The sequence below is a fragment of the Panthera uncia genome, assembly GCF_023721935.1.
Source record: "Panthera uncia isolate 11264 chromosome A3 unlocalized genomic scaffold, Puncia_PCG_1.0 HiC_scaffold_12, whole genome shotgun sequence".
NCBI lineage: Eukaryota > Metazoa > Chordata > Mammalia > Carnivora > Felidae > Panthera > Panthera uncia.
The window spans coordinates 20206358-20220574 of record NW_026057579.1 but is presented as its reverse complement, the minus strand read 5'-3'; the positions used below and the strand labels follow the sequence as shown (position 1 = coordinate 20220574).

General features: G+C 58.9%; 1 protein-coding gene across 1 annotated transcript in view; it reads right to left on the bottom strand.

Annotated features, from left to right (window-relative positions):
* Positions 1-13969, bottom strand: part of DNMT3A (DNA methyltransferase 3 alpha) — a 99343-nt gene extending 85374 nt beyond the window's left edge. The window contains exon 1 of the mRNA XM_049652453.1: positions 13894-13969. The gene's annotated coding sequence lies outside the window, so the exon portion shown is untranslated. The remainder of the gene's footprint in view (positions 1-13893) is intronic.
* Between the last annotated feature and the right edge of the window lie 248 nt (positions 13970-14217).

The window sequence follows — 14217 nt, the reverse complement described above, 5'->3', positions numbered from 1 at the left end:
TCTATCCTCCACCTCCGCCCTCCGGGCCCTTTGTGCCACAGGTCTCGACCTTGGTGGATGTTCTACGACGGGGCTCCCTGCCTCTTGCATATCTACCGCCCACCCTGGCCTCTCAGCAAAGATTTTCCACAGCACGTGGCCTCCTCCATCAAAACCTATGATGCCTGATGAAAACGTTCTGAGATTGCCTGTGGTGATGGTCGCACAACTCTGTGAATGTACTAAAAACCATCGCATTGCACACGTTAAACGGGTGGATTGTATGGTATGTGAATCATATCTCAATTCAGCCGTTATTTTTTTTAAAACTCCATCGGGCCTATGATTTTCACGCACAGTAAAATCTGAACTCTGGTCCAGACCTACACGGATGGCTCACCACCGCGTGGCCTCACCCCCCACCTTCCCAGCCGACCCCATCATTCCAGGGCCGGTCACTGTCCCCCAGCTCACACCCTCCGTTCCCACACCTGTGACTACACCCACCCCGTCCTCTCCTCTGAGGGAGTCCCCTCCCCCCGTCCCTCAGCACCCCCTATGCCCACTGCTTCTCCTCGACCACCCATCCAGCGGTCTTTAATCAGTGTCTGTCACGTGGTCATTTCGCTTTTCATGTGTATATGCGTGTGTCTGCTTTCCCAGAGGAGGTCAGAGTTCATGTCTTGCACCTTGCTGTCCCCCCAGACAGCTCACAGCTGCCTCCCGCCTCCTCCCTGTTCCGGGTGACCCTTGAGGCAAAGAGGACTGTGTGAAATCACTCCCAGGCAGCTGCAACATCCCCAGCACAGTGCTGCGGTGCCCCGAGTGACCCCCCACAAGCCCCATTCCAGGGGTCGCTCAGCAGAGCCCCCCAAGGGACTCTGCCCACAGTAAGGCCCCCTGTGGGAGCTCCTGGCTTCCTGCACCACCTTTCCCAGGCCAGAACATACACCTGCTGTGGGGTCTACAGGCCCCACTGACCCCCAGATGCACAGGGTGAAGGGGGTCATGAGGGTCCTAGGTCAGGGTGTCAGTGAACCACAGGAAGCAAGGGGGAATGGCCTCCCACACCCCTCCGGGCCCTTGGAGGCTGAGTCCCCACATGGCCTGTTGCCACTCTCTCCCCACCATCTACGCACATGCTTCTTCCACTCACGCTTTCTCACCCTCCTCCGAAATCAAGTGACCACCCAGCTGACCCCCTTCCAGGCCACAATTAAGATGTCCCTGAAAAGGTCTTCAGGGCCTGGGAGCTGCTATCGGGGCACAGCTCCTCTCCACCCGTTGCTACATGAACTACTCACTTGTCCCTGGTTTGCTTTCTCCTCACCCTCTGCCCCAACCAAAACCAAACGTTTTGTGAAGGGGGTCGAGGGGAGGAAGTAGAGCTCCAGATTCTGGGCAGTGCTTCTCGGAGTCACTAGCCCCTGGCAGCAGCCCTGGGGCCTCTCACCGCCACCCCACCCCCCAACTTCAGCCCTAGGGAGGCTCAGCCAGACTCCCATCTCAAACCCTGGCCCTGCCAGTCAGGGACACAGGCTGCGGTGTCTGGTCTGTGCAGTGGAGTGAATAGGAGCCCCTATTTTAAGATATGAGAGAATCCAGGGCACCTGGGTGGCTCAGTCGGTCAAGCATCTGACTTCGGCTCAGGTCACGATCTCACAGTTTGTGAGTTCAAGCCCTGGTTCGGGCTCTGTGCTGACAGCTCAGAGCCTGGAGCCTGCTTCAGTTTCTGTGTCTCCTTCTCTCTCTGCCCCTGCCCTGCTCACGCTCTGTCTCTGTCTCAAAAATAAACAAACAAACAAACAACAAACAAACAAAGGATATGAGAGAATCCAAGTCAAGCTTTTAGCACAGCGCCTGGGACACAGTAGGCACTAAATAAATGTTAAGTCTTTTAAAAAGTATTATGTGATTAATCAGGGCAAAAGGCCAGTGAAGTGTCCTTAGAAAACCTAGACTCTGGCTTAAGATCACATCTACAAGTGCCTGTCGCTCATGGTGGCCTGACCCAGAGTCATCTCTCCCAGCTAAAGCCCTCGTCTGCCCCTAATCCCCCAGTCCAAGGCCCCTGGCCACAAGTATGGGCAACCTCTTCACCAGAGCCCCAAAGCCATCATCATGGCCACACACACACACACACACACACACACGTGTGTGCACACAGATACACACAGACAGGTGCATATGTGCACACACGGGCATGTATACAAGGACAGATGCATGCACACACATACACAGATATACATGCGTGTGCGCACAGACACGGGTACACAGATACACATGCATGTGCACACACAGATACAGACAGATGCGTGTGTGCACAGACACACACAGACACTCACCCCTCCACACACACACAGACGGATACAGACACACACTGACACGCAGAGACACACATATATAGACAGACACGTATGTACACACACACACACACACACACACACACACACACACACACACTCGCTCTCTCTCTCTCTCCTCACGCTCCAGGCGCCCCCTGCACATGCATCACACATTTCACCTACTGTATGGGCCAAAGAGGCATTTGGAAACCAGCTTGGGAACCTCATAACCATTCATAACATTGTTTTGATAGAAAACACAAAACATTGCCCGATAAACAAACATTTGCAATAGAATTCCTCCAAGAGCTAGGAATTGCCTGTGCTAGAAAACTAACCGAGCAAGAAGAGAAAACCGCATACACTTAGTTTGCCTCTGCAAAATTAATACCAATTACAAAAACATTTATGTGAACTGCTTACCATTTACACCTAATTACCATGCAGCACAATTATGCATACCATTAAGGGCATGCCAGATGAATTATGCTGTATGTTTCATTTGATTACACCACCACACCCTCCGTCCATATACGCCCGGCTTCCAGAGGGCCATCCCTCTGACAGGGTGCAAGCACAGGTCTGTACAAACCAGAGAAACATTGCTTTCCACTCTGAAGTCGATCGTGGTCCCCACCCCAACCTCTTGCCCCAGCCAGAGCCAGCCTGACTCTGGCCCCGGCCTTCCCGCCAACATCACCACCACGGGAGCCCAGGCCGAGACGCCATCTTCCCGCCAGAGCCTCCACCAGAAGGCTGACCTCCCAAGGTCTCCCCGCGGCCGTGGCTACACATCACAGGGGCCACGATACAGCCAATGGTCACCATGGCGTGGCCACTCACGAGGAAGTTGGCCTCGCTGTCCAGACAAGGCCACCCCAAGCTCACCTTGCAGACCCCGCCAGGGCCCTACACCCCTCCTCCTGGCACACTGAGCCAGCCACTGCCCAGGCCCCGCACGGTGCAGAGCTTCTCCCTCTCTCGTCCACACGGCCGTGGACAGTCCTGCCCCCTCTTTATTAAAGAGAAAAGGAACCGACTCCCCTGATTCCCACTTAGCCCACTAGACGCTCTTCAAATACAGTGGGGTGACCCAGGCTCAAGAAACAGGAGAGTCAATGGAACGTGATACGTGGACCTTCCCAGGACAGGGAACTCCTCAAAACTGACTGCGGGCAGGTGACACGGGCCTCCTGGAGGCAAAGCGCAAGAAGTAACTCAGCCGCTGAGAGAGGGAAGGAAGGGGTGCGCACGTGTGTGCTTCCACAGCACCAGAAGGGAACACGCGCAGCTGAATGTTAATTCTCGAACACCTGTGAGGCCAACTGCATAAGGATTCTTTTCAAAGACGAGTGACATAAAATGTGTGACGAGTGACATCAAGTATCCAGGGTTAGCGCAAGAAGCAGCGTTTCAAACAAGCAAACACAAGCCTGTGAGGTTGTCTCCACTTTGCAGATGGCAAAACCGAGACTGAGAAGCATGGAGTGATCTGCCCAAGCACGCGGCTAGGAGGTGGCAGGGCCAAGCTGAGACCCCTGTCTGTCCAGCACCGGGTCTGCTGGCCCTGGCACGATGCCACGCTGCCTCTCGTCTCAGTGGTGCTAACTCAGCTCACGTCATTTTGCTGGAAGGTCTTTGGAAATGGCCCTTCCTGCGACAGGCAGATTCATTTCTATCTTAGAGAAATGGTTTTTGTTTGTTTCTTGTTTGCTTCTCCAAACTGCTGTCCCCGGCTTATCCCCACCTATCTCGGCAGCCCTGCCTTAAAGGGAAGGGTGGACGCCAACTCTGCAATTCGCGTACCATTTTCCAGGGTGAAGGGACTCACCCCGGGGCCCTGCAGCCAGGGAGCCCGGGGACAGAGCCTAGGCATTAAGGCTCATCTTCTGAGGGGGCTCCTGAGATGAGCAAGGTCCGGCTCAGGCCCTCAAACATCAGTAGCCCCCAGTTACTTCCCTCCGAAAAGTCTACAGAAGTTGCTACCAACTATGGAAGAAAATGTGCCGGCCCTTCTAATCCATCATGCTGGGCCCTGTCCCTCCCTCCAGCCCCAGTCCTGTCCCCCATGGGAAGCCTCCACAGGGCTCCCCCAGGCTCCCCCCACCGGTGCCCTCTCAGTGGCTGTAGCCTCCCCTCACACAGCTGGCCAGGTGACACTGCCCAGCCTCTAGCCCCACCTCCATGCCCGCACTGCCACTCCCCTTCTGACTAGACTCCCTGCCCCCCTCCTTCTGTCCAGTCTCTCTGCCTCGAGGCCCCTGGACCCCCCCGCTCGGGTATAAACGTGGACATGTTACTCCAAGCTCGACATCTGCCAGAGGATAACACCCCAGCCTTCCGTGGTCCAGCTCCACCCCCACCATTCCTCACATCCCGTGACGTCAGAAAATGCCCTTGACCCCCTGGCTGACCGCTCCCTGCCCTTTGACACTCAGCTCAAGCATCACGTCCTTTAGAACAGTATCCTGATGAGCACTTCATAATGTCTGTCATTGTCGAATCGCTATGTTGTACACCTGAAACTAATCTAATATTATAGGTCAACTAAATTTCAATTAAAAAATTTAAAAAAAAAAGCCTTTGCTGTTTTTCTCTCCCCTTCTAATGAGACGTCTGAGCCCCTGTGGTATCCGGAGCTCTCTCCACTCCTCCACTCCCCTGCCAGATAATAATCATCATCCTGGTCAGATTCACCTACTGTGGGCTCAGCCCACAGGGACCGGCTCAGCCTCTCTCATCTTTGTGGCCAGTGCCTGGCACGTAGTAGGTCTTTAATAAATGAATAGATGAATGTGACTTGAGGATCTGAAGCAAAGGACCTCTGGACAGAAAACTCGAGAGCTGCCAGACCTGCCAAGGCGGGGCCCTGGCATCTCACTCTGCTGAACCCCAGCTCTCTCGGAGTCCAGGCTGTGTGGAGGGTGTTGACAGAAAAAACACAGAAGCAACGGCCCGGCCCCACTGGGCTTCCCAGCTGAGCCTCCAGTACTAGGCAGGCCCTCAGGCCACCAGCAGATGGGCGGGGGGAACCAGGCCCGGACAGAGGATGGCAATAGGCACCACCATTGTTGCTGGACATGAAACCATTAGGAACCAGCGCTGGGTCCCAGCTGCCAGCCCGCTGTGGTCTAGAGCCTCCCACGCCTCCAGGCCAGGGGGCAGGGCCAGAACCCGGCAGAGAGGTCACTGCCTGCTCTGGGCCCAAAGAGACTAGAGGGCAGGGAGAGAGAGAGGCCCAGGGCTTAGGGGCCCTTCGAGGTCCCCAGCGGGCACGGACTCCGACAAGACTGAAGTTAGAGCATCCAGATGAAAGGCCCAGAGATCAGGCGGCCAGGGCCAGAGGGCTCACAGATCAACCACCCAGCTGAATCTTAGCTTCCCACAGGAGGCCCTGAAACCCCGACAGCGAGAACGACAGACATCTGTAGGGTCGTACAGAGCAACAAGGCCTTCACGGGGGTCATCTCACCCGGTGCCCACCGTCACCCTCATGCAGCCCTGTCATGACCCCACTTAAAACAAAGGAACGCACATCTCCTCACCACCTACACCCCCTGTGTCGGGGACAGCGCCAGCTGGTTTTCATACAGTATCTCATTCGACGCGGGCAACCCCGGGAAGGTGGGCAGGCTATTCTCCCTGCGTCTCACAGATGCAGGGCCTGCGGCACAGAGACATTAGGGCCCGCGGTGAGTGAGTGGTAGCGGGGCTGAGATGCTCAAGGTGTGCCCCCGCCCCCTGCCTGCCAGGGCTCTGCTTTGCCCAGCACATCCGTCCCCCTACCAGCCTGGGGCTGAGGGGCGGGGGGTGCGGCAGAGGGACACGTTCTGTGCCTGCTTGCAGCACACGTTACCGTATTTATCCTCCTGCCTTAATCCGGGGGGGGGGGGGCAGAGACAAACAAGGCCGCATACCCTTTCTCAAGTCACGTTAAACAGGGGCAGCCTCAGAGTGGAAAGCGAACTCCAAGAGGGCACCCATGGGTGCGGGGGTAGGGCCAGAGGAGGAGGCTGTGGAAGGGGAAGGTGGGTGCTGTTGCCAAGCAACAGGCCGAGGAATTTGTACCTGCCGTTCCTCACCTCTCCACCCCATCACCGGGGTCACTGCCACCCACTCATGGGCCTCCAGATCACAGAGCTGGGCACATGCTGGATGAGTTCTCCAGAACCCCCTCCATCCCTCTTGGGGGTCTCCTGAAGCCCTATTTTGTCCTCCCTGTGTGCGGCTCCCCACGCTGTCCATGCTATGCCAGGGCTGGATCCCCTGAGCTCCGTACTGGGACCAGGGCCTGGTTATACCTCCGGTTCCCAGAGGACCATTTGGGCCACAACAGCCACCAGATCGAAGCCTTCTGTGAAGATCTTCGATGACTTGTGTGCCATCCTGGGTGAACTGAGAGTTCTAGTCACCACCCTAGAAAACTAACTCAGTCCACTGGCCCTGGCATGGACCAAGAGTTCAGCCAGCTGCCTATTTTCCACTCTCACCCAATCCCTATTAGCCCAGGCCTTTGCCTAGAGCGTCTGCAATATTTCTTCCTGCAACCTCTCCGGAAAAGACAGGTACCTGAGTGGCTCTACCCTTTGCTGTCAGTCTCCAAGCCCGTATCTTATCCATTACCAAAAAAAAAAAAAAAAAAAAAAAAAGCCATTCTTCCAGCCCTGGCATGACTCAATTTTTTTCATATTCTTCCAGAAGCTTTCAAAAGCGTGCTTTTATTTATTTTTGTTGTTGTCATTAAGAAAGCAACACACGTGTGTTTACATTTTTCCAAAGATTACAAAAAACGTATAAAGCATATAAAGCAAAAAAGGCAAAGTCTCTGTTGACAGGTCTGCTGTGTGTCCTTCCAGAGCAACTTTTTCTGTCCACGTATATTTGTATTTCTTTTAAGGGATTTTACAAAAACAAGATCACACTCTGCACCCTGCTTTTGCGGGTAACCCAGCACCGTATCACGGACATTTAACACATCAGAGTAGACATGCTACGACCTCATTTCAAAGACTTAGGTCTATTTAGATTCCCCTTTATCCACAAATGTATTTACCTTTCCAGGATTTCTAAAATTAATCACACAGGACCATTCCCTCAAGAAGTCCCTGCCCGACAGGTACCGTTTGCTGGAGTGTTAGAGGATCTCACCCGCCAGGCACAGGCCTGGGTGCCCTCCCCGGCCCCTCTCAGGGTCCTCTGGGGAACCTCTGAGGGGGGGGGCACACTTCCAGAGCCCCAAGCCCCAGCATTCCCAAACAGTCACCATGACATGGCCCACGTCCAGTCTAGGGCTCAGTAAACCATAGATCTGACCCCATTGTCCCATAATGTCCCCTCTGAGCATCTTTCACCTGTTCAAGTAAGCACCACTGAAACACAGGGATCTAGACGATCTGTTAGGTCCGGAACATCTGCACCAAAGCCCAGATCCATCCACACAGCCCAGCAGGCAGAGTACTAGACTGGGAGTCAGGACACCCAAGTTCCGACCTTCCGCTTACTAGCAGAGACAGACGGTCCTCCGTCCCCTCGGTGCACCCAGACAGGGCAGCTAACAACTGGCTCAGAATAAAAATGACCTTGACATTTGAAACGGAAACAGAGAGGAAAGATCAATAGGGATGACAGTGAGCAGGGCCATGACCGCAGGAAAGAGAAAATAGGAAACTGGTTATAGAAGTAAATAAGGCTGGGAAGCCTTAGGGGTCAGAGGGGACTACAGCAGGATGGGAGTGGACAATGCTGAGCTATGGTTGAAAAAAATTCCACTCCCTACTGGGATTCAGTTAGGAAAGCCCCAGACGTCTGCACCTCCTCCCCCTGTCGCTGTCCTCCAGACAGGCCTGGCTTGATGTGATCAGCAAGGGAGACGTGGCCTGGAGGGCCCTGAGCACTGGCTGTCCTTGCTGGGGGCTGCCAGGCACCTGCAGCCACACCTTGGTCATATCCCACTCACGCCCACCCTCACCCCCAGCTGGGGGCTTTGGGCTCTCAGTTCTGCTGCGTGTGGGGGAGGGAGACTGGAGGGAAGGGCAGAGTCAGCCTCTCCTGCCCCCATCCCCTTCCTACTCACAGCCCCTTGCAGGAATGTTCTGGATGCCAGGGCACCTCAGCTTGGGTTAGGGGAAGCCATGGGAGGCCAAGCAAGGGACCCCCCCTCCTCCCCATTCATACCATGGTTGCTGTCACTGGCATGTAATCCTTACCCCAACTGGTGTTTCCCTTAATGGCCACAGCTCCCCTGGGGTTAGTGTGATTTAAATATGCTGTTTCCCTCCAAGTCTGAGCTCTTAAGTGCTAGTCTCTGGAATATAAAGAAATCATTAAGAGCCTATACCAAATGAAATCAGCTGGCCCCTTCCCTGCCCTCCCTTCTGTCCCTGTCTTCTCCCCACCCCACCTTGCAAAGCCACTATAAGCAGGGTAGTTCAAAGCCATTGTCCACAGGCCACGCAGGCGTTAGAGCACAGGGGCCGCTCTCCTCAAATCAATATGGGGTCTCCGTCTGGCTCCCAGCACAGCCAAGGCCTATCCCACATCCCAGCGGCTCTTCTACACTCCAGCCACCCCAACCGCCGCCCCCCCCACCCCCAGCAGCCTGGCTTCCTCCCCTCAGCCTGGAAACCCCACCTCAGTGCTTTGAGGCCCCTCTCAGGCGCCACCCCCAGGAAGCCTTCCCGGACGACCTCAGATGGTTGTGACTTCACCGTCCTTTGAGCACTTTATTTCTCCCTCTCCTGTGACCTCGGTCTGTGGTCATTAATTAGTTGGGCTCATCGTAAACTCACTCTGTTGTCTCCTCAAATCCTAGCCCAGGGCCTTGCCCACGGGAAATGCTCAGCAAACACACATGGGCCACTGAAGACAGGCTGAGAATAAAGCCTGGAACTGCAGCGTGAGGGATCGAAGATGGGTACAAAGACAACCTGTTGACAATGGGATCCATTACACTCAGGAACAGACAGCTAAGTGGCACAGAGGGGCCTCCACCTCTGAAGATTATCCAATCAGAATCAGCACGTTCCTCCTTTGTCCAAGATTTTGCAAAAGAGGCAAAAGAGGAGGGTGGACAAGGCTTCCCAGAGCGCTTTGCAGCGCCGGTCCAACCCAAGCTGCCCACGTGATGAAGACAGTCACAGCTGCCTAACACTGAGCCCTGGCTCTCTGCTAAGGCAGTGCACTCTCTCTCCTGGAATCCTCACCACCACCTTGACGAGAGCCTCGTCTCATTTCCGCGTTACAGGTGAGGAAACTGAGGCACAGAGAAATTAAGTTAGCTGCCCCAGATCTCACAGCAGGGAAGCGGCTGTCTCCGGGGGGGGGGGGGGGCCTCACTTCGGCTGCCTCGAAACAGGCTCATGTTTAAGCAAGTCATATCCCTCCCCACGCGGCTGCACACCGTGTACACAGAAGTACACACAGACACACGTGCACCACACCCTGTCTTGCCCAGAACACTCAGCCAAGTGGAGGCAGGCTTGAACACACACACACACACACACACACACACACACACACACACCTGTGACACTTCATGAGCCTCAGATTTGTTATTTTGTTTTGTTTTGTTTTAGGGAAAAACAGTCAAGGAGAGAAAGGACTAAAAACAAGCCCTCAAGATTTGCAGGGAACGGAATCTGGCACCTTAGTTTATCATGAAATCCCCCAGGAGCGGCCAAACGCAGGCCCATAGAGATGCCCAGCCTCAAAGGGCAGGTGGAGGCAGACTCCTGACTGACTCCACCGTTAGATACCAAAATGGAAGTGGAAACAATCCCCAAGGGCGCCGGACACCCGAGTCAGGGTCCCCAGGCCCCTACAGGCAGCAGGAAGTGACGAAGGAAAGGAGCAGGAGCACGTGACAGGCCATTATTGGCTCTTCTGGCCTCAGGCTCAGGGTAGCACTTCCAAGCCCAGCCAGGCCCCACACGCAGACAGCCCCCAACTCAGCTCTAAGTGTTCTCAGAGCTTCAAGTTCTCTTTCAACCCTAAATTGTAAGGCTCGTATTCTAATGGTAACATTTCAGGCCCAAGGATGGGGAGTGGGTGGTCTATTCTTAACTGACCCGTTCGTTCAGGAGCCAGTGAGACTGATCTGAGGAAGCTCTTCTGTGCTTCCAACAAACGCAGCCTTGCCTGGCCACGGCTAGGGAGAGGACAGGGACCAAAAACACAGATGTGTAGCAAACTCCCCCGCCATTCAGCAGACACCCATGGAGGCCCCACTAAATGTCTGATGGGGGACCCAGAGGCAGCCGAGTCAAGGTCCTTGTCCTGTGGAGACCACAGGCTTACGGGAGAGACGGTCACCCAGAGCAGCAGCCCCGGAGAGCTGGAGCGGGGGACAGTGTAAGTTCCCCAGGGGCCAGGTCACCCTGGGCAAGTATTTTGTAAGTCCTGTCTCCCTTGTGGCCTTTTTCAGAGGACCGTCAGCAGTGATGTGTGTGACTGTGATAGGAAAATACCCACAAGGGAGTCGGCATACTGTGAATTGGACTCAGAGCAAAACAAAACCCTCAGAAATTATGTACACACACAGATTTACACGTAAATCACACACGTGTGAAGGTTTAACTGGAGGCTGCATTTTTACAGCCTCTGTGGAGTCACCTGTGACAAACCTGTCTCCCTGCAGGGCCCCCACCCTCACACCACCTTCTCCTTTCAAAGGCCCATCCCCCAGGAGGCCTTGCTCTCTCAGACCTCCTCTCCTTGGAAGCCTTTCCGGATTACCGCCATGTGGTGAAAACAGACCACCCCGCCCCCATTCCTGGGTCTGAAATTCCACCACTAGAATCAGAGCCATAGAATTTCAAAGTTGGAATGGACCTCCAAGCTCCAGTCCAACCCCCACCCCACAGAGGAATCCTGTCCGCAGACACCCTGACAGATGGCCACAGTCCGGTCGTCTTCTCCAGTGCTGGGGTTGGGGGGGTGGGGGTGGGCAGTCCTTGCACTGTGCACCCGGCACTCAGGGAATCTAGAAGGAATTAGGAATTCACCTTCCTAAGGCCGACCTCTCATTGCAGACCCCACGCCAGGGATGGAAAACGAGGAGAGCCTCGGTCAGCCTGAGCTTTGAGGAGTAGCTGAAGACAAGCACCAAGCCGCTGGACAAGAGTGCAGAGAGGGAGCCAGGGCCCAAAGAAGTGGGGCCCGGGAAGGGAGGCAGTCGGGCAGGTGCCAGACTCGCCGCACAAGTTTGTGGGCCCCTGCCTGGGTGCAGCGCATGCACTCACATGCACGCGCACACACACACACACACACACACGCAGACTCACACTTTCACACAGTTGCCTGTCAAACAGCTCAACCGGGGGCTCAACGGGACCCGGAGGCAGAGCAGGACCACCTTACCCCAGAAACCTAGCAGGGACTCCCTCCTGACAACCCAAGTCTCCAAACCCCGGGGGTTTACTCAACCACCAGAAGATAGCCCCTGCCAGCAGAGAAGACAGCCCAAAGAGGGTCCCTCCGCCTGACAGCTGGGCTCCCCAAATCCCACAGGCCAGTCCTAACACTACAGCAACGCCTAAGGAGAAAAGCTTCCCTGGCTGCAGCTGTCACATCTGCCTGGAAGGGAGGAGGCACAGCAGAGCAGCACCTGATCCCAGGATCCCTTCGCAGACCGCCCGCCCAGGAGGCCGGAGGCCGGTTCAGCCGCTGGCAAGCCCAGGGTGAAACATGAAGACTGAACAGTCCCGCGGGGATGCTGATGGCAGTCTCTGGGCAAGGCTGCGAGGGGGGCAAGCTGGGTCACAGGGCAGAGGGCGCTTCTCGCCCAGGCTCCTGTCCCTGCTGGTTTGGGAGGGGGCGCGTGGCGTGGCTCTGGGGCCCGGCCCTTCCTCCCCCCGCCCTCAGGCCGGGGCTGCCCAGCTGGGTGCTGGACGCCATCTTGGGTCAAGGTGCAGCCACAGGGGGCTCCCCTCATGAGCCGGGGGTGGGGGGGGTGGGGGAAGAAAGCCGCTGAGACTGAGCGAGCCCCCCCCCCCGGCCCCCTTCCAGGGCAGCAACACCTACTCAATTGGCTTTGCAGTAGAGAGAGGTGGAAGGACGTTGGGGATGGAGAGAAAAGTGGGAAATCACAGAGGGGGGAGTGAGGGAAGTGGGTGCCCCCAAGAAGGGAGGTTCCAGGAAAGCGAAATGCAGTTTGGCAGCCCGAGGGCCGCGGGCCCCAGCGATGGGGGGCTGGGGGAGGCCGGGGGCGGGCCCTGGACCCACGCCAGCTCGGTCCGCGCCGAGGGGGAGGGAGGGCAGGGCGGCCTGGGGGAGGGGAGCCGGGGTGAGGGCGGGACACGGACCGCGGCCGCCTGCGGCTCCGAAGCTCGGGGTCTCCCGGGGCGCGGGGCCGAAGACCCCGCTCGGCAGCCTCTGCGAGGCCTCGTCCTTCACTGTGCAGATGCGAAGCTTTCAAGGACACGTCTGCACCGGCCCAGCGGGGGTGCGTGTGCGTGAGTGTGCCCGCGTGCGTGTGAGTGTGTGCGACTGGGGGTGCTGCTGCAGGGGGCGACCCTGGGCGCCCCCACCCGCGCCGCTCCCGGCCCCGGCCCGCAGCTCCCATCCCCGCGTTTTCCGGCCCCAGCGGCCCGGGCCCGGGATCTTCGCCCGCCCCCGCCCCGCCCCCACACTGCGGCGCCGCCGCCACCGCCGCCGCCGCCGCCGCCGCCGCCGCCCCGGCTCCCACGGCCCGCGGCGGGGGCAGGGAGGAGCCAGGCACGACGTCCCCCCCGCGCGCCGCCTGGCCCTCCGCGGGGAGGTGTGCCCCCCGAGTGGCACTCTCCCCACCCCCGCCGCCCCTCCCAGATCCGCTGGCACCCCGCACCCCCAGCCACAGGTGGCCGGAGGAGGATCGCAGCGCAGCGCTCCTCGGCCCGGCCCCCGGATCACCCCTCGGCCCGCCCCCGGGGGCCTCCCGGGTCCCCCGCCCCGCCGGGCCGAGGAGGGCCGGGAGCCGGGGGGAGGGGCGGGGGGCCGGGTCGTGCCAGGCTGCCATTTTCTGCCGCCGCCGCGGAGCCTGCGCGGGGCCCGGCCCCCGCCCCCTCCCCCGCTCCCTGCGGGCCGCGGCGGGAGCCGATCATTCCGGGTCGGGGTCCGCGCCCTCCAGCGCCCCGGCCGCAGGCCCCAGGCGGGGCCCCGGGGCGGGGGCAGGGCCCGGAAGGCGGGGGCGGCCAGGCCGGGGCCCCTGCGGCAGCGCCGAACCGGGCACCGCGGCTGAGGCCGGCGGTGGAGGGGGCCCCCCGCGGCATTGTATAGACTTGAACTTGAGCCCGGAGCCGGGCGGGGGCGGGGAGGGGGCTCCGCGCCGGGAGCGGGCGGGACGGGAGGGGGCGCCTGCCGAGCCCGCGGGGACATAAACAAACCCTCAAATCCCCCGCGCCGCCCTGGCCAGCCCGGCCCGCCGTCCCCTCCCGCAGCCCTGGCCCCGCGAGCGCCCGGCGCCGAGTTGCAGGGGTCCGGGAGCGTGCCCCAAGCCGGGCACTGCCCGCCGCCGTGCCCCCCGCCCGGCCTCCCCTCCTCTCCGCCCGCCTCCGGGCCGGCCTCCCGGGCCGCCAGCAGCGGCGCTCATTACCGTGTGGCCGGTGGGGTCGGGCCGGCCCGGCTGCGCGCCCTGGTGCCGCGGCGCCGCGTCCCGGCTCGTCCTCTGCTCTCGCCGCCGCCGCCGCCGCCCGCGCGCCCTCCCTCCCTCCCGGCCCGCCTGCCTCGCTCGCTCCCTCCCTCCGCTCTCGCTGTCGCGCTCCCTCTCTCCGCCTCCTCTGCCGGGTCCCCCCCTCCCACCCCTTCTCTCCGCCTTCCTCCTTCCCTCCCTCCGGCCGCCCGCGGGCCCAGGCCTCCGCCCGCTGCTCGCCCCCCGCGGCCGCGCTGGCCCCGGCCCCGGCGCTGCGGAGCCGGCCCG